General features: G+C 47.4%; 1 protein-coding gene across 3 annotated transcripts in view; it reads right to left on the minus strand.

The window, feature by feature from the left end:
* The window catches only part of CLSTN2 (calsyntenin 2), a 670,874-nt gene that overhangs the window by 74,684 nt on the left and 575,700 nt on the right, over nucleotides 1-20,490 (minus strand). The gene's annotated exons all lie outside the window — the stretch shown is intronic.

Below are 20,490 nucleotides of genomic sequence, written 5' to 3' on the forward strand. Positions count from 1 at the left end.
CTTCCTTCCTTCCTTCCTTCCCTCCTTCCCTCCTTCCATCCTTCTCTCTTTTCCTTTCTTCCTTCCTTCCTTCCTTCCTTCCTTCCTTCCTTCCTTCCTTCCTTCCTTCCTTCCTTCCTTCCTTCCTTCCTTCTTATTTTACTCTACAAATACTCTGTGACAGTTATTGCACTAATGCTGGAGATTCAGTGGTAACCACAACAGGGGAGGCTTCTGCCCTCATGAAGCTCACAAGTCTGTAGGAGAAACAAATATTAAACAAATAAGCATACAAACTACTATATATTTTAAATTGTGATAGATTCTTTGAAGGAAGAACACAGAAAGTTACAGTTTTGACAGGAGGCCCCCCAGTCTGGGGACCAGAGAAAAGCTTGCTGAGTATGGGCAGGGAGTCCTGGTGGAGAGGGAGTAGAGGGACATGCCTTCCTCCTCTGACTAGTATGATGGACAATGAGATCCACAGCTGTGGGTAAGGTCAGCCTTCACGATGGTGGACACAAGCCAGTCGACCTCTCCAGGAGGCAGTGTGTTGCAGTGGAAAGAAAACAGGCTTTTAGAGAGACCAATTAAGGAGCTGTGTGGCTTAGGACAAGCCACTTACAATGCTCTGAGCCTCGGTCTCCCATCTGTGAAAGGGGATAAATAATCCCCCTTTGCAGGCTGCTGTGATGATTAAAGAAGCAAATGCAGGCAAAGCATCTAGAGCACATCCTAGCAGAGGAAGGCTCAGTAATGTTCGTTCCTTTGACCCTCTTCTTCCCCTTTCTGTTTATTACAATCTGGCAATGTCACCTGGCCCTGATATGATAGGGTGGGAACTTTGCCAAGTTTTTCTGTGTGACCCTCGTACAACCTAGCTTAATGCCCAGTATAAAGCAGGCATGCACAGTTGGTGCTGCTCACAAAATATTTGACTAAAGAAGCAAACGTGTCATGTTGACCTTTGATTCCACGACTAATGCCACAGTTATAAAAACAGCATGGCTGAGATTCCAAACAGACCCTGTAATGCATGTAAATGGCTCTCCGCCATCCTAAATAATAACACAGATTTAATTAAAAACACTTTAAAGACATCCTCTCAAAGCCTCTCCTCAACCCTCTATTCTTTTATTAGACTCTCAATTTGCTGACTGGAATGTGATTTTTGCTGAAACCTCTGAATAGCAACTCACATTTTCATCCCAAAGTGTCAGAGATAAAGCCATGTGAGAGAATGGAATAATTAAAGGCCAAAGAGGTAAGCCCAGTCAGGAGCGCAACAGAACAACACGAGTGAGCCAAGGATGTTCACAGACTTTCTTCTTTCCTTTTGCTGATTAAACCAAAGGTCTTGGCTGTAAATTAGAACCATGTTCTCCTGAAATAGTAATCTATGTCTTAAGTAAAGAAAAACACAACTCCTTGGTTGATTGTAACAATTCAAACTGCTGGTGAGCGTCCTTGGCAGAGATGAGTAGGGTTTGTCAAACTCTGTGAAATAGTGCTCCAGGGTGGAAGGGTCCTGCCTCCAGTGGGAGTCAGTTTCCCTACAGATCCCTGAGCTCTGGATGGTGATTTTCATACATCTACTTGCCCACCTGCCCATCTACCAGCCCAACCCAGCCAGCATATATCGTATTTCTCCATGTATACAACGCTCCCATGTATAAGATGCACCTTGATTTTGGGGCCTGAAATTTGGGGAAAAAATGTATATTTCATAAGGTTATTGACTCGTTTTATTCATCATAAAATTCATACAACTCCTCATCACTGTCAAAACTCCCATCCATTCGCTTGTCCTCATCTGTATCTGATGATGAATCACTGTCTTCATATATTGTCTCATTCTCAGTTCCATCTATGGCATTTGAAATGCCACACTTCTTAAATGACTTGACAATAATCTCTATCTTGATATTATCCCAGGATTTTTCATGATTTCCATTCAGTTTTGCAAACTGGATCACTTTTAACTTGAATTCAGCACTGTACGAAAATCTTTTCTGAGCCATTTCTGGGCAGAACGTGGCAAAATGTAACCTACCGTAATATACCAGTAACAAGTGTGAAACAATGAGCGCAAAGACAACAAGCGCGAAAAATCAGGAAAAAAAAAACTACAACCACTGAATAAGACACATCCAGTTTAAAAGGTGTGTCTTATACATGGGGAAATATGGTAGTCACTGAGGCCCTCCCCTCCTCCCCCCATCTAAGCCAGATGCTGCTCTAGTCCTGGGACACATAGCAAGAAATAAAGAAATAAGACAGACAAGGTCCTGCCCTCCTGGAGAACGACTACATAGTTACATAAACAAAGAGTTCTATAAAACAGGGTTGTCCATTCATAGTGACGTGCATTCAAACCAAGTTTCCTTGAGCAAAGTGCAAAAGGCCAGGATCCCCTGGTTGTTTAGGTAAGTGACCATTTTCCTAGGAGGGAAAGGGCCACCTGATTTAGTCTTCCTAGTGCCCAGCATGAAACTCAGAACACAGTTGCACTCAGGAAAAGCGTGATCAATGATGAGATCTACTCCGGGTTCCTCCAGGACAGGGGCAATGCTTTAGACTGCTCTAGAAGAGGCTTTCATTCATTCAGCTAGCATTTTCGGAGGCCGATCAGTTCCCCAAGTGTTCTTTTAGTGAAGGTATGTAGGTGTTTCTGCTGGGTGGAAAACAAGGAATAAAACCTCTGGGTGTACTTGGATAATTGTCCATTTCCCAACGTGATCGGATATTTATATTCCCACCAGCAATACACACGAGTTCCAATGGTTCTGTCAAACCTTTTTCTTCTTTTTCTTTTTTTTTTTCACTTTATTAAAATACTAAATTTCACATGTATCCAAATCTCTTTTTCTTCCCTCCTTTCTTCTCTTAGCTATTTCAGTGAATGTTTGGGATGGCTCATTGTGAATTCAGTTTGCATTTCCCTAATGTCTAGTGAAGCTGAGCACCGTCTCAGGTGTTTACTGTCTATTTGTAATAATTTCTGTGAAGTGCTTGTTTGGGTCTTTTGAAGGACCCAGATTTTGTCTGCCTTGTTCACTGTGTGCCTTCAGGGTCCAGAACAATGCCTGCCATTTAGCAGGCGCTCAAAGGAAGTGTTTCTTAAATACATGTGCAAATTCATATACCTCTTTTACTATCTTTTTCTTAATATTTTCTTTATATCAACTCACTTTTATGCAAATAAACCGACTTAAAAAATTCCATCACTTCATAGCTGTGAAGTCATAGTTGTAATGCGAAGGTTGCACTTTTTCTCTCATACAGAGTAGGGCAAAAGTAAGCTTATAGTTGTTCAGATAAAAAATAATACAATAATTAACAAATAATAATACAAAAATAAACTCTGTGTTTTGTGTACTCACAAGTATAAACCTACGTTTGTCCCACCTTATACATTAAAATAAATGGGCAACAATGAAATTTAAAAATAAAATTTATTCAAGTATTTCTAATATCTCCCCCTTAGTGTCTTTGGTGATATACGAATATCCCCCAGATTAAATACACTGATTTTGGTGAAACATTTGAGTGCTCGTTGTAGGCTGGTTGCTGTTAGCCTTCCTGTACGCAGTGGTATCTGACCTGCACCAGCAGACCTGGGGCAAGGGAGAAACAGCCCCCCAGGACCGTGGGGGCGGGGCAGTGTTGCCATTCCCCTTCCTGTACGCAGTGGTATCTGACCTGCACCAGCAGACCTGGGGCAAGGGAGAAACAGCCCCCCAGGACCGTGGGGGCGGGGCAGTGTTGCCGCAGCCCCTGTGACGTCCTAAGAAAGGTCACCAAGGTGGCCGAGTGGACAAAAGGCTGGTGGGACATGGGAAAACAAACACTAACGTGTGCTTGCCAAGATTTTTAAGTCACCAACTGTGCTGTACTCCACAGATCAAAAGCCTAAGTATACTAGGAAGAAATGACTTGCAGGGGTTAAGACTGTGTTAAAATCTTATGAAATGAGCTGGCTTAACTGTTCTGTCTCTCCCTAGATTAGCTGTTGTTAGATGAAATACATAAATGGGGCGGCCTCAAGTAGTAATGTGTAATGAGGAAGCCTCCCTGGCTTCTTTATTATTTTTTTCTTTTTGTATTTTTTTTTTCTGAAGTGAGAAGAAGAGAGGCAGAGAGACAGACTCCCACAGGTGCCTGACTGGGATCCACCAGGCAAGCCCACCAGGGGGTGATGTTATGCCCATCTGGGGCACTGCTCCTTTACAACCAGAGCTATTCTAGCGCCTGAGGTGGAGGCCATGGAGCCATCTTCAGCTTCTGGGCCAACTTTGCTCCAATGGAGCCTTGGCTGTGGGAGGGGAAGAGAGAGATAGAAAGAAGGGCGAGGGGGAGGGGTAGAGAAGCAGATGGATGCTTCTCCTGTGTGCCCTGGCCGGGAACCCAACCTGGGACTTCCACACACCTGGCCGATGCTCTACCAGTGAGCCAACCGGCCAGGGCCCTCCCTGTCTTCTTTAAACAACCACCAGCACGAATGCTCGCAGGCAGATGTGAGCCTGCATCACAGCCTGATGGGCAGGGCTGTGAGGCTGGTGAGGTGTGGGCTTGGTCCCACAGTGACTGAGCTGAGGATGGTGCCAATGTTCAGCCCGTGATGCTGCTTGGTGAACAGACTTCCCATAACTGAAAGATGGGAAGTCACAGACTCCTGACCTGGAAAGCCAAGAGCCTGCTCAGAACAGAGTCTTAGGGGATGTGACACATTCTGAACTGGCCCTGGGTGGTTCGGCCAGTGGGGATGAGAGCCTTCTCTGTGGCTCCACATCATGGTTCTGGAATGCAAGTCAGTGGGAAGCCCCTGGTCTGGATGGTAAAGGATTCCATAGCATTGACAATGAACAGCTTCTCGTGGGGATGAGTCGAACACACAGGCACCAAGGGGCAATCATGTACAGCCCTGATGCTAGCAGAAGATCCTTCCTTTATAAGGAGATGTAAAAGCCTCCTCCCATCTCTGCGGAGGGGCGCTGTGCACAGAGAAGAAGCGATTGGTGTAGAGTGTGTGTGGTCCACAGAGTCAGAGGCTGTCAGCCCCCTCGCTCCCCAAAGCACTGGGCTGAGTGGTACAAGGAAGAAAGCCTTGGAAAATAGGCATAAACCTTTAACATTTTTAGACTGTACTCCGAAGGGGATGTAATGGCGGGTGCACTGGGCATGTGCCCTGGGCCTCGACTTCTGAAGGGTCTCGTGAAACCCCAACTTTACACTTTTTTAAAATGACAAGGGGCCCAATATTTTCTTCTGCACCCAGGGCCTCAACCAACCTTACTCTGCCTCTGGACTGTACTGAATTAGGGCTTAAACAAAGGTCAGAACCTCTGCAATGGAAATAAGATCTTGAAGCAGGACCTGAGAAGCCCCAGAGCAGCCTGGGATGTCCAGAGAAGGCTCCAGTCAGCCCAGCAGGGACCACTGTGCTGGATGCTTGGGGAAGACTTCTCGCGAACTTCTCAATGCAGAAAGCTACAGGAGGTGCAATGTTCTATATTATCACATTTAATCCTCCCAACCCTAAGAGGTAAGTGTAATTCTACCTCATTTACATATGGAAAAACAGGCACGGTGACCTTACGTAGCTTCCTAAAGTCCGCACAGCCAGTAGTGGCAGAGCTGGGATTCAAACCCAGAAAGTCAGGTTCAAAAAAATTTATGCACTTAGCCACTAAGCCAGGCTACCATTCACGGAGAAGTATGCCAGAGGGCATGGCCTCGTGTTTCCATAAAGCCCAGGAGTCCAGAATCCTCCAGGAGATTTGGACTGGTTAAGCCAAGACTCTGCTCTCCACTATAAGCAAATCAAAGAAAAAATAATGATAAATGATGAAACAATGTAACCCATCATCACCTAGCATGAATCCAGTGCTGTGTGCACCTTATCTAATGCTCCTACAGCCCATTTATACACGAGGAACTGGGAGCTCAGAGGGGTTGGGTGATATCCTTAAGTTCCCACACTAGAGGGTCACCACAGTGGGAGGTGAACTTTAAGTTTTAAGTTTTCTGCTTAAAACCATGTTCTAACTTCCACACACTTTCTCCTGTCTCCCCGTGGCTTCCTATTTCCTGCAGGCTCACCACACGTGCAGCCGTCCTTCCCCTCCTATGGGCATTGAACATAGAGCCTCATCTGTCACCTGGGACAGGGCCGCAGACTTCAGGATGCCCCACGGCCCGTCTGGGACAGTTTACACTTGCCCCTAGCAGCACATACATAACGCACCCTTGCCATCCTGGGTATTATTGGTAAAAATTATTATTATTATTATTATTATTATTTTGTATTTTTCTGAAGCTGGAAACGGGGAGAGACAGTCAGACAGACTCCCGCATGCGCCCGACCGGGATCCACCCTGCACGCCCACCAGGGGCGACGCTCTGCCCACCAGGGGGCGATGCTCTGCCCCTCCGGGGCTTAGCTCTGCTGCGATCAGAGCCACTCTAGCACCTGGGGCAGAGGCCAAGGAGCCATCCCCAGAGCCCGGGCCATCTCTGCTCCAATGGAGCCTTGGCTGCGGGAAGGGAAGAGAGAGACAGAGAGGAAGGAGGGGGGGGTGGAGAAGCAAATGGGCACTTCTCCTATGTGCCCTGGCCGGGAATCGAACCCGGGTCCCCCGCACACCAGGCCGATGCTCTACCACTGAGCCAACCGGCCAGGGCCAAAATTATTATTTTTTTAAAATCTTATTTGTGCTTTTCTGTTGCTAACCTTTTTAACTTCTGACCTGGGCTGCCCGCTCCTACGGACTAACCACCTGTACCACCTGTACCTGTACAGACCCTGAGACAGTCTGCTTCCCTGGCAAGAGTGTAGGCTTGGTTTGACTCTCAGCTCCTCGCTTTACAGAGTGAGCCGCAGTGACCTGGCCTCTGAGTGAGAGGATAATAGTGCCCGGCAGGAATGGATGGAGACACTGAGGTAGCTGTGAGAAGTATGTGGCGAGGAGTCCAGCCTATGAGTAGTTATCTGCCTGCATTCCCCATTGAGCCTGTGTTCGAGCTCGGCAGAGTCAAGACAGTGTCAGTATCAGCCCTGTATCCTCAAAAGGGGCCGCCCACTCCCAGGGCTGGTAGGTGACTCTTCCCTACCAGGCTTCTCTCGGCATTCCCCCTCTCCTTGCCCTGATCGTGGTATTCTAATGACCCTTCTCTCCCATTCAGTTCTAAGCTCCTTCGGGGCTAGGATTGAGACACAGCACCTGGCAACGTCTCCAGGACACAGTAACCCTCAACACGCGCTTCCTCCTTTTAAAGTTACTTTTACCTGAAACCTCTATATTCTTATTGATCAATGTTACCCCATTAAATTTCATTTCTAAGTGAAAAAATTATATCACATGACAAGATGCAGAGAGCCACTACAAGTATAGAACGTGATGAGCTATTACAGAGCCCACATCCTTCGAGCCTCTCCAGGCTGAAAAACAGATTCACCTGCTGCCCAGAAGCCCACCTTCTGCGCTACTCCAGTGACAGCCACCCCCTCCTAGGAGGAGCCCCTCCCCTGACCTTACAGTCTGCCCTTTTCCAGTTTCTCACTGAGCTCTGTATCCCTGGACACTATAGCTTAGTTTCTCACATTAAAAACACACACACACACACAAACAAAACAAAACAAAAATAAACAAAACTAACTTGTTACATTTCAAAGTCATTTTTTAACATACAGAACCATTCTCCATTGCTTTCTTTTCCTTTATAATGTATCTGTTGAAGGACCAAGGACATTTGCCCTATAGAGTTTTTAGTGTGGATTTTGTTCACTGCACACTCACATGCAGTTCAGAATGCTGCTCTGTCCTAGGCGACTGGGTCCAGGCTCCTCTTATTCATTTTCTGCCTCAAACCTGAAATCAGCTGTTTCTTCAGGAAACCCTGGTTTCTTTTAATGCAAATGATACTTTAAGCAACAATCTGAACACTAGATCACAGATCTATCATAGTTCTGTTCACTACTCTATGATCAGCTCCTACCAGATCAGTGCCTGGTATGGAGTAGTTGCTAGGAAGAAAAAAAAAAGTGTGTGTTAAATAAATTCAGCAGCAGGAGAACAATTATCTACCTACCCACCTACCTACCTACCTACCCACCTACCTACCTACCCACCTACCTATTTATGTGTGGTTTCCATGGGTCAAATGTTCCCTAACCTTGTTTGGCATTCATTATATCATTTAATCTTCATAACCAGCTCCAAAGTGTTTATAGTTATCCTCATTTCACAGATAAGGAAATCGAGGCTCAGAGGTGAACTGACTCATCCAAGGTCACACAGGATAATATGGGGCCAGAGCTAAGCTGCAAACTCAGGTCTGAGAGACTCCAAAGACTTCATGCCTTTTACTACTCCTTGGTAAAATGTTTGTTTATTTTAAATTTAATCTTAATCAAGATTTATCGATAAATGAGTGAATGAATACCTGATTTCATGGAGGAAGAGCGTAGACACAGTCTGGCTTGGTGCTCTGCCCACTGAAGAATGGTTTTTTTCTTCTTCTTTTTTTTTGGTTCTCAATATGACATATTTTTGCTAGATATGGCAGAGGGATATTTTTAGTATTCTGAAATAAAACTAACAGTATATTTTTATTCTTGGTGTATAAGGCTCATTTTATTCATATGTTTAAAGATGAAAAATATAAATAGATGATACCAGAAAATTCCTCAAATAATTCAAGTTTCAATTCACATTTATACCTCAATTACGGGCTTTTTTTTTTTTTTCTTTTTTAGGTGAGAGGAGGGGAGATAGGCAGACTCCCCCATGTACCCTGCTTGCTTGGGATCCTCCTAGCAACCCTGCCTTGGGCCAATGGTCAAGAATAGAGCTATTTTTAGCACCCGAGGCTGACATGCTCAGACCAACTGAGCTATCCTTAGCCCAGGGCAATGCTCAAACCAATCAAGCCTCTGGCTGCAGAAGAGGAAGGGAGAGAGAAGGGGGAGAAGGAGGGAGGAAGAAGCAGATGGTTGCTTTTTCTATGTGCCCTGAGAATCAAACTTGGGACATCCATATGCCAGGCCAACACTCTGTCCACTGAGCCACTGGCCAGGGCCTGGGCTCAATTTTTATTTGAGTCTAGATAATAGGTGTAGGAGTCTCTCTTTGCTTTGTGCCCACATAGCTAAAGCCTCCCTGTCCGCTTGTATTTCTGAGTGGATTAAAACCTTCTGACAAGGTTGTGTTTGATGGAAAGTTATGTGGTTCTTTCAACAGAAGTATACTACATTGTAAGCTCATCCCAAACTCTGTTTCCAGGCAGTCTAAACAAAGGACAAGGGCTACTTGGTATCGAACATTTCATATAATGTCAACAAGGCAGATATTAGACTTTCCTATTGAAGAAGAAGGAGTTTTATCTTTCCCCTGAGCACAGGTGAAGTTCCTACCTACCTACCAACAAGAAGAAGGCATGTGGAGCCATGGTGTCAAGCACAGAGATGGCCCTAACACTGCCTTTTGTCTTGATAGAGGACACCGGTGTCAGGACTTGCCTGCCTATGGCACATTCTGTTTTGTTGCTCAGAGCCAGGCAAGTAGGGGCAATACATAGTATTGTCTAGTCTGCCCATGTCTAGGAATTGTGTGAAAGCAAACTATTCCTTTGAGTTTCTACTGAGGTCAACGGATGGAGAAATATGATGAAGACTTGGAGGGATTCCCAGTTCTGCTTAACTACATAAACTCTTCTCACCAAGATAAATATAATGGAAAGAAATATGGAGCTTTGGAGAATGGTGAACTTGGTCCAACACCTCAGGCAAATTACTTAATCTTTCAGAGCCTCCATTTCAGTATCTGTAAAATGGAGTTAAGAAATAACTTCAAAAGTAACTGTGTTGTTTAGACTTAATATATGTAAATCAATGAGTTTAGGGATTGGTACACAACAGCCTCACAAAAAATGCTAATTTCCCTTCTTTCCCTCACATGTAATATATCGCGGGCGGTTTGCCATTCTTTCACCTACAGTTACAAGGACCTAATACAACCACAAGCTTGTTTGTCTTTCGACTCCCATTCCTGTTGCCTCAAGAAAGCTTCCATCTTCTCAGTAAGCAAGGGATGCGGTATCTGTTTCATAATGAGACTTGCTTCCCTGTAAATATGCATTGATTGTCAATGTGATGGAGGAGGTTCATTATTTAAAGGCATAATTAAAGGGCACTTTCTTTAACTAAACTAATGAGCAGTAAGTGCAGCAATATTTGCATGTTTAGACATTAAGGATGCAAACAGATGACTCATAGGAGATTGGGAGTAAACTGGGCGGGTGGGGGGGGCAAATTAATCTTATACCCTGGGCCTCCTGGGTTATTGCTTAGCAAGACTTCCTTAAAGGAGCGGTCTTCCTTGGGAAGTGAACTCGCCTGCATTCTCTTGTTTTATGGGGTGAACTGCCCTCCCATCACTGTGCCTCAGGAGCAAGCTGATCTTTTCTTCAAAGGACGCTAACACGAGATTCCTGATCATCCGACCCTGAACTGGTTTCTGGGTGGACATCCATGCCCCGCTCTAAACGCTCAAGTATCGGTACAGATATTGGTTCATTCTTGTCATCCTGTGTACTCCCTGCAGGTGTAAATTTTCCCAAGTCAATTAACAGTGCTTTCTATTCTCTTGGATTCTGTGTGTTTTGAGGTCATATTCGAGGTTCTTCCACTTATTAGATAAGAGATATGGAACCCACCCCTTCTTCATCCTTAACCTGGGTATTATGCCTCAACTGCAAGGGTTTCGTTGGAATTAAAAGGAAGCCCCTGGCACACAGCAAGACTGAAGTCATGTTGGTTCCAATTCTCCTTCTCACTACATAGGAGCTTCACAGTGACCGGTGTCTTTGCCTCGGATCTCCTAAATGAAGGGGTGATCATTAGAATTTTCCGTTTTCCATTAGGATTCAGTTTCATCAATTCCTTGTCTTCCCATAGTGTGGAAGTGACAGAGAAAGTCTCTTCCATATAACAAATGCAGCCATTTGGATGTAATGCCAAGGAGGAGCCTCCCTCCCCTCCCGTGGGCAGCTAGTCCCGAAGCAGGAGCAGGGGCGGTGTCGTGGCCGAGTTAATGCTGCTCCCATGCGGACCACCCCAAGGCACGAGCATCTTCATTTATCAGTGAAAAGGTGACTTGACTTACTAAACATTTTTAATTGTGTTGTCATTATTTCTTTCTTCTCAATAGTAAAATGAGAGACTGATTTAAAATATGTATTATAAGATGTCTACTGAAAAAAAAAAAAAAGAAAACAAATGATTTCACAGAGTAAAAGGAACCGTTGAGCAGATGCTCATAGGGGCAAGGGCGAGAAAGACCCGAAAGGAGCCAGCTCTGCCAGGAAAGGGAGAAAGGTATAAGCTAATTAGTACCTTTGATCTGTTTAGTCTTCTACTTCAGCCAGGAAAGAGACTGGGAGAAGCCAGTGAGATCCCAGCAGGGAAGAGAATGATCTTCCTGCAGCTCTGAATTCACCGAGGGCACAGGCTCTTCAGGAGAATTCAAGGAGCCCTCTGAACATAGTGGGCATCCAAGAACGCCCTGAGATATCTGCTCTGCGTGCAAACGCTCAGGACGCATTGATAAATAAGGCTGTGGAAACCCTCAGTGGGTCTGCGGAGCCTGTGTCACAATATGACACAGATGGAATTATCTACTATGATCAGCTCCACTAACATTGGACAACACTGAACTGCACTTTGCTCAACTCCTCTTCCTTTCCTTTATTCACTGGGCTTTGGTGTCTTGATAACTTCCTCCTGTCTGTCACGGTTCTGCCTCTGGAACTCTATGAGATACTATTTCTTCCCAGTAATGGTAACAGTTGCTGTTTGTTAGCTGCCCGCTATAGATCGGAAACTTCTCTGCGCTTCAGGCGTGAGCCAGGGCGCAGAGTTCACTCTGGAGGTGGCTCCAGGGGAGATAAAAGATGAAGGGGAGGAGCGAGGCTGGGAAGGAGGACAAGCCAACAGGCAGGCACTGTCCAGGTTGTCGCTGTGGGCCGGGGGCGTGCTGCCCTGGGACTCCTGGGAAGAGTGTGGGAGGCCACCCAGAAGTGCTCCTGCCTCCAAGCCCAGCTGCTCCTTGCCGCTCTGGGAGGCAGTGCTGCCCCTTTCTGGACTGTGCTCATCGGAGCCCAGAGGCCCCTCCTGCCCCGTGGCACGCCCTGGGGCAGAAAACGGAAAGGCACCACAGGGCTCGGTGCGGTGCGGGGTGAGAGGGCAGCTCACAGTCAGCAGGTCTATGCCTCTCAGGGGAAGGGCAGGTACTACCTAGAGACTCTCATTTGTGTATCAGCTCTGTCAACTCTCAGCTTCTAGGTAAGGCTCTGTCAAGAGAAAGAGGATTTTGTAAGTTTGCTTTAGCATTTCCAGAGACAAGCCTAAAGAACTCAGTGTTTCTTTCCTGAAAGCGGAGATGGTGCCTTTTCTACTTATCGGGCTGGGGAGGAGGCGGCACCTCAGGCTAGAAGGAGAACATTGGCTTAGAGGGAAAGGACAGGTGGGTCTGCTCCTTGGGCATCCTGGTCCAGAGGCTTGTGAGGACACAGGCCTGGGGAAAGCCAGGAGCAAGCAGTGAATGGGGGGGGGGGTTAGAAGGCAGTGCTTCTCCCTCCCCCCCTCTCTCCTTGGGCTGCACCTCCAACCGGCAGCAGAGGCAGCCGCACACTGAGGGTGAGTCTGGGCCTGGCTAGCCCAGGTCTACTCAGTATGCTGTGTGGAGTTGGGAGGCGGTTGGATCTGTGGGCCTGAGGCAGCTCCAGGCCTCCCCACCTCTCATGAGTGATGCATGAGTGTCCCAGGGCTGCTGGAACAGGTTACCTCAAACTCTGGGGCTAAAAACAACACAGATTCATTATCTTACAATCAGGAGGTCATAAATATGACATGAGTTTTACTGGGCTAAAATCAAGGTGCCAAATCTGTCTCTGTCTTTTTCTCCAGCTCATAGAGACTGCCGTAGTCCGTGGCTCATGGCTCCTATCACCCTGCTTCCACTGTCACATCTCTGACTCTAACCCTCCTGTAAGGACACCCGTGCTTCCATTGGGCCCACCTGGATAATCCAGGAAAATCTCTTATCTCAGGATCTTTAATTTAATCACATCTGTAAAGAGCTTTTTGTCATGTAAGGTAACATATTCCCAGCTTTCCGAGATTAGGACAGGGACATCTCTGGGAGCCATTATTCAGTCTATCACAAGTAGCTAACAGAGGACGCTGAAGGCCAGGAGAGGTGTCATGGCATAGAGGCGCCCAGCAGAGATAGGCATGAAAAACGGCTGCCAGGGAAGGGACTTAAAGGTGGAGGGGACAAGGCTCAGGCAATGGGCTGGCACCCTTTCTAAAGAAAACAGAACAGATGAGCTCACTGTGTCAGCAGACACCTGCCAGAGAGCAGGAGGTTCAGTCACTGCACGGTCCGATCCGGGGGCACTGTGGGATTGAGGGCGGTCCTCTGCCAGCACCATGAAGCCACGAAAGCTCACGGAGATGGAAGAGGAGGGAGAGGGACTCTGAGAGAAGTGGGCGCTTGTCAGAGGCCCTTAGTTATGTACTGTACAGAAATAAAGTCCTGAGAGTCCCTGTACTTGTGACCCTCCACATCCATATTTACTCAGAGCCACCCTGCAAGTTGGCATCTTAGAAAAAGTAGGTGTATTGCCAAAAGGAGAGAATAAAAGAGGTTCCGCCCCCCCCCCCCCCCCCCCATCATTTAGGGCATATTCTCCTAAAGGAACGCGGGTCTCCTTGAAGGCCAGTGTGAGGGCAGGCCGGTATGCACGGTGATGTCACTGCATTAGAGGAAACATGCCGACGTATCTAAGAGTTAGTCTTTAATAGCAGAATTAGTGCTGACAATGCCCAATTATTTTGCTCATTAGGATGACTGGCCTGGACTGGACTGACCATTTTCCAATTAACTCCTTGGCACTTGGCTATAATAATGATGGAACTAACCCATTTGACTCCCCGCGTGGCTGAAAGAGCAGATGTGAGTAAACTGACTCTGCATCATTCTAACACTCTTTCCTCACCAAGGATTAAGGATGTGTTCACTGGCAGCTTCCTCCAGGAGCTTTACAATCCTACGCAAGCAGAATGCACTTCACGGGCAAAGGTGTTGGCCTGACAAATGGAAGCATTTGGCCTAAATCCTAGCTTCGTCATTGGTCCTCGGGGGAACTGAGCCTGTGACTTACTCTCCCCTTTATGCAAGAGGAAGGAGGACCACCATCAACACCAGGGGCCTGGGTCTAGGGGCCCTGCCTCACTCGCACCTGCCCCTTCCCTCTGGGTGTGGTGAGGGGATGACGGGGGCCTGGCCTTGCCACTGGAAAGCCAACGTTCGTTATGGGGGGTCAGGCGGGTAGACAGGAAGGGTTTACAAAGAACACGTGCGCTTCTTTTAAGAAGATCCAACTTCTCATAGAGACATGTCATGGTGTAGATTTCCTGTGTCAAAATAGCAGTGGTTTTATTTTATTTGTTCATCTGTTTTTTTTATCAGTTGTCTCAAACTGGTGACCAGAGTATAAAAGTATACTGTAGAACAGTGGCCCCCAACCCCCGGGCCATGGACCGGTACCGGTCTGTGGGCCATTTGGTACTGGTCCACAGAGAAAGAATAAATAACTTTATTTAACATTTTATCTAACATTATCTCCGTTTTATTTATATTTAAGTCTGAACGATGTTTTATTTTTAAAAAATGACCAGATTCCCTCTGTTACATCCATCTAAGACTCACTCTTGATGCTTGTCTCGGTCACATGATACATTTATCCATCCCACCCTAAAGGCCAGTCCGTGAAAATATTTTCTGACATTAAACCGGTCCGTGGCCCAAAAAAGGTTGGGGACCACTGCTGTAGAACATTTGTTTGGGCGAACACTGTATGTTTTTAAATGAAAAATTTTTTTTTAATTAGGAGATTTTACATTAAAAAAAAAATCTCTAAGAGACATGGACAAGACTGTGGTGGTTACGGGGGGGGCAGGGGGAAGGAAGGAGGGAGAAGGGGAGGGAGAGGGGAAGGGGCACAAAGAAAACTAGATAGAAGTTGACAGAGGACAATCTGACTTTGGGTGATGGGTATGCAACATAATTGAATGACAAAATAACCTGGACATGTTTTCTTTGAATATATGTACCCTGATTTATTGATGTCACCCCATTAAAATTAATAAAATTTTATTTATTAAAAAAAAAATCTGATTTCCAACTTCTGAACAACTGGAGGACAAGCACCAGGCCTGGACTCCTGCATGGCCTGAAGCTGCGTGGCTGCCGGATCCTGCAGGAGGACCAACTTTCCCCTCCCAGGGAGGCATCTTCACTTGCTCTGTCGCCTCTCCCTGGTCATAATGAATAGTCGGTAATCTTACAGGAGGGTGTTCTGCTGGGCCCACTGGGCAGGGTCTTGCCTTTCCTGCCCCTCCCTGGTGCCTATTATAAGTTCTGGCACAGAGGAGGCAACAGGCCACAGCACGAGCCCTACTTCGGCATCTCACGTTCACTGAAAATTTTCACATGCATTTTTTCCCTCAGAGGAGCTGGAGGCACCTGTCCTCGCACTGGTCAGTGAAGGCTGTCACTCAGGCTGTGCCTGCCAAGAACTGACGCAGGCTGTAAAACACCAGCAGGTTTCCCTCTGAGCACCAGCGCGTGCGGAGAGATCATTAGAATTCACAACACTGAGTCAACAGTACCCAAATAACATTAAAGCTAGGCTAGGCTGCGAACGAATAAACCTTTCTCGGCGCTGGCAGCTGGGCTTTCCTCTGCTCTCGCCTGGGTGTGCACGTGAGGAAACGCCGGCTCCGGGGATTTGCATCCACAGATCGTAAGTAAAAATCCCATGAAAGTGACATTCTCCTCATCACTACGTCCTGTTCGTGAGGTGCCCTGGCCTGTCGGGAGCATTTCCTGGAGCGGCCTCCTGGTGGGTTTACCTGGAAGTCTACCCACCCCGGCAGAGGCCCTCGGAGGTGGGGGGCTACGGGGCTGGGCGGCTGGAAGCACACAGCTCCTCTGGGGCAGTGGCCTCAATATGGAAACATTTTTCATTTCATGCCCTGGTTTAAATGCCCGTGAACATCATCTGTCAAGTGCTTAGTCTCCCTCCTGGCTGTGGAAAGGGGACGAGGAGACCCTGGCTCGAATGCAGGCCCTGCCCTTAGCCCACTGAATGACTTGGCCTGACTTATATTTGCTTAAATTTGGTACATTTTATGAGTGTCATACTGACCTTCTTCACATCTACCCATCCCTGAAGTTCTCAGTCTTCTTTATATAACAAAATGCTTCAATTGTGGTCAATTCTTTCGGGGGTAGAGTAACGACAATAACACAATATAAAAGCCTCTTGGGATTTAATGCCATCTGTGCCTCCAAACTTGGATCCGAACACCTGCCAAAGTTTCCCCTTCCTGCCCCTCCCTAAGCCCTGCCACACTGAAAGCTGACAGCGCCCTGAAGATGGCCCTTCTGCTCAGCCCTGCCAGCGTGGCTGCCTGGATCCACTGTGCCCTCCACACGCCCTTCAGGTACATCCCCTCCCGGCCCTGATCTCCAGGCCCGTGCCCGGAGTCCCCAGGTGGGACCCCACAGCCTCCCCCAGCCTCCCCCAGCCTCCCCCAGCACCCCCAGCCTCCCCACAGCCTCCCCACAGCCTCCCCCAGCACCCCCAGCCTCCCCCAGCCTCCCACAGCCTCCCACAGCCTCCCACAGCCTCCCACAGCCTCCCACAGCCTCCCACAGCCTCCCCCAGCCTCCCCCAGCCTCCCCCAGCACCCCCAGCCTCCCCCAGCCTCCCCCAGCCTCCCCCAGCACCCCCAGCCTCCCACAGCACCCCCAGCCTCCCACAGCCTCCCACAGCCTCCCCCAGCCTCCCCCAGCCTCCCCCAGCACCCCCCAGCCTCCCCCAGCCTCCCACAGCCTCTCCCAGCCTGTGCCCTTGCCTTCTGCCCCGGCACAGAATGCACCGGTAAACTGTCTGTTTATATGGGGTCTGCCCCATTATCACGGACACTTCCAGAGAGCAGAGGCCCCTAATTTAGCTGCTGATCCCTGGTACCCAGCACAGAGCCTGGCACACAGTCCATGATCAGAATACACTGCTGATTAAAGGAATAAATGAGGCCCATCAGGCACTGGAACACTTATTATGCTTCTGGAGTTTCCAGAGTGGTCCAGGAATTTTAATAACACGCATATGTTAGATTGGCTCAAGTTCTTTCGAGCCAAGGCCAGAAAGTTCTGTAATAGTTACTGGTGGTAAATCCAGTAAGATCTTTGAAATAAGATAACAAGATCAAGGTCAAACAATATTTAAGATCCAGAAAGTAAAGAAAAAAAAAAGTTAAAACTTTAGAGTTTTAGAATGCTCCATAAATGGATGGAAAGATCAATTAATTGCTAGGAATTCTTTTTTTTTTTTTGGTGGCAGAGACAGAGAGAGTCAGAGAGAGGGACAGATAGGGACAGATAGACAGGAAGGGAGAGAGATGAGAAACATCAATTCTTTGTTGCAGCTCCTTAGTTGTTCATTGATTGCTTTCTCATATGTGCCTTGACCAGGGGGCTACAGCAGACCTAGTGACCCCTTACTCGAGCCAGCGACCTTGGGCTCAAGCTGGTGAGCCTTGCTCAAACCAGATGAGCCCGCGCTCAAGCTGGTGACCTCAGGGTCTTGAACCTGGGTCCTCCACATCCCAGTCTGATGCTCTATCCACTGCGCCACCACCTGGTGAGGCAATCACTAGGAAAATTTTAAAGATCTCTGGATTTTTCTTCTCTCCTCCCTTCCCCTCCCTCACTTCATATGTCCCATCTTTGGATCCTGACATCCATTCACTGTTATGCAAATGTTTACTGGACAGCAACTGCATGCTCAGGTCAGTAATATATTTGCACAGAGGAGTGGAAGAGAGTTAAACACAGTCCTGCCTCCCAGGAGCTCAGAGCTAAGTGAGCAGAGAGGCAGGATACATAGATAACCAGGGTACAGTCAGTATTGGGATAGAGTTACACATGGAGTCTGGGAAGCACAGTGAGAGGCAAACCACTCAGGTGGTGATTCAGGATGGCTTCCTGGAGGAAGAGACTTTACATCTAAGAAAGTTCTGGTAAGGTTCTGTCCACATAGGGAGTGAATCAGGGGACAGGGCTCTGTGGGCTGCTCTGCAGATACTGCTGGGCTGCTAGCATGAGTGTGGCTGAAGTTCCCCATGTCCTACCACAGTCGGAAGACAACAGTTCAGGTGAGATGAGGCTTCTTATCATCACTCAGCAGCCTTTACACTTTTTAAATGTTAATTTCTTTGGTGGAAGAATGCTATGGACTGAACTGAGTCCTCCCTCCGCCCCAAATTCATGTGTTGAAGCCTTACCGCACTGTGACCATGTTTGGAGTTAGGGCCTTTCGGAGGTAATGAAGGATAAAAGAGGTCACAGGGTGGGGCCCTAGTCCAATAGGGGAAAAGGTATCCAGCTCTCTCCCTCCACCCAGTGAGGACACAACAGGAAGGCAACCAGTATAAGTCAGGAAGAGGGCCCTCCCCGGGGGAGGAATGGGCCAGCACCTTGATCACGGACTTGCTGGCTCCGGACCAGCGGGAAATGTTTCTGTTGTTTAGCCCCCCAGTCCATGGCATTTTGTTACTTCAGCCCCAGCTGACTAAAACAAGGAAGGCAAAGATTGGTTCTTCCTTGTGAAGTGAAGATGTGACAGTTTCAAACAGTTTCACTAGTCTGTAAACATTTTGCATTTCAGTGATGATTCTGATCTCTAAATTAAAATATTTTAATTTTAAAAACAAAAGCATTTAAAATAGCAAGCATATCAAAGAAGCAGCATAGAATAATGGAAAAGGAAGGTCCTCGCCAAGGTTTGCTGTACGACCTGGGGCGAGTTCCAAGACCTTGGACTTCTGCCTCATACCACCCCCGGGCGGTCTCTGGCGGAGGTGAGGGTGAGCCCACGGGCACAGCGTGCCTGACAGTGGTTTGGATGGAGTTTAGTGGATCTCAGCCTTCTTTCAATTCACCACTATGGGAACACATTTCAGAATTCCTAGATTCACCATGTCCTTATCTTTAGAACTGGAATTCCGTTCTCACTTATTTTTACTCTCAAACCCTGTGACTTCATTTGCCTATATCAGGGCTCTCAATCCCATCTTAGAAAATGCTGCGGGGCATCTACGATGACTTCAGGCAGTACAGCAATGTCTTATTAAAACCCCTCACAATATGGGATTTATTTTAATTCACCTCAGTTCATATTATGTATTTAAAAACATCTCGTATAACCCATATGTCCCTTTAGAAGGTAGCTGAGAGGTTGCTGGGAAATTTACTAAATGATGTCAAGATTTGATAACTTCTGCAAGACCCAGATTTCCTAGTTCAGAGAAACATATACTAATTAGATGTCTTATTCCAGAATCTCAGGCTCCAGAAAAATGGGATTTATTGGGAATAGATTAGTCAGTTGCCACGGGGCTCCTTCAAACATCTTTCTCATCAGTTTGGCATCCTTGACCTTGTCATGCTGTCTGAGGTTCCGCCATGGACAGACGGCCTGAGGTTAATGACTCTCTTTTAAAGAGCGAACGTCAGTACTCCTGTGTGGGCGAAAGGGGCAGCAATCATTCTCGTCTCAAAGTAAATGGATTCCTCCTGGAACGCTTCCCAGTCACCCAGACTGAGGTCGGCCTGGGAGCTTATGCAGGACCCCGAGAAGGTGGGGCAGACGTGGGTAATGAGACAGGGGAAGGATGATGGAACGTTCAGCCCTGTACAAGTTGAGGCAGGAAGCACACAGAGTGCATTGGGAGGGAGAAAAGAAGACTGAGGTCCCAGGCTCACTCAGGAGGGGCAGAAAAACAGCAAAGCAATTTGCTGGGGCCGCAGGCAGTAAGGCCACAGAATGAGCATCATTTTGCTTGCTTCATTAAGCAAAGCCAGCCTGCAATCCCCTTCTCTGCCTGCTGGCACTTTCCCTCTTGATAATTTAAAACCATTTTTTAAAAATTCACACCCTGCCCTTCAAACCTCACCGAGGGCCAACTCTAGGCTTGCTGAGTCAACTACTGCTCCAGTGACACGGCCACCTGGAGAAGTGACAGCCACCTCCACAATCTCAGCGCTGCCAGTGTTGGAAATAGACACTTCAAAGCTTTTGATTCAAACAAGGCATTACGTTTCTCATTGACAACTGGGACACAGTGGTCCTTGTGATCACAAGTCACGGGGCTCTGGAGTGAGTCATAGATTTTTCCACTTCAGAGAAGGACACGCGCTGTTCACAGTGCACCGTGTCACTGTTTACCTCACAGCCCTCAGGACCCTATCCCCTACCTGTGCCACCAAAGGCAAGGCTGCACTATCATCCAGAGGAGAGAGTCGAGCATCACAGAGGAGACCCAGAGCACTTATGACATACAGATGTGCTAACAAAGATCATAAACTGAGCCAGGGC

The sequence above is a fragment of the Saccopteryx leptura genome, chromosome 10 (assembly GCF_036850995.1).
Source record: "Saccopteryx leptura isolate mSacLep1 chromosome 10, mSacLep1_pri_phased_curated, whole genome shotgun sequence".
NCBI lineage: Eukaryota > Metazoa > Chordata > Mammalia > Chiroptera > Emballonuridae > Saccopteryx > Saccopteryx leptura.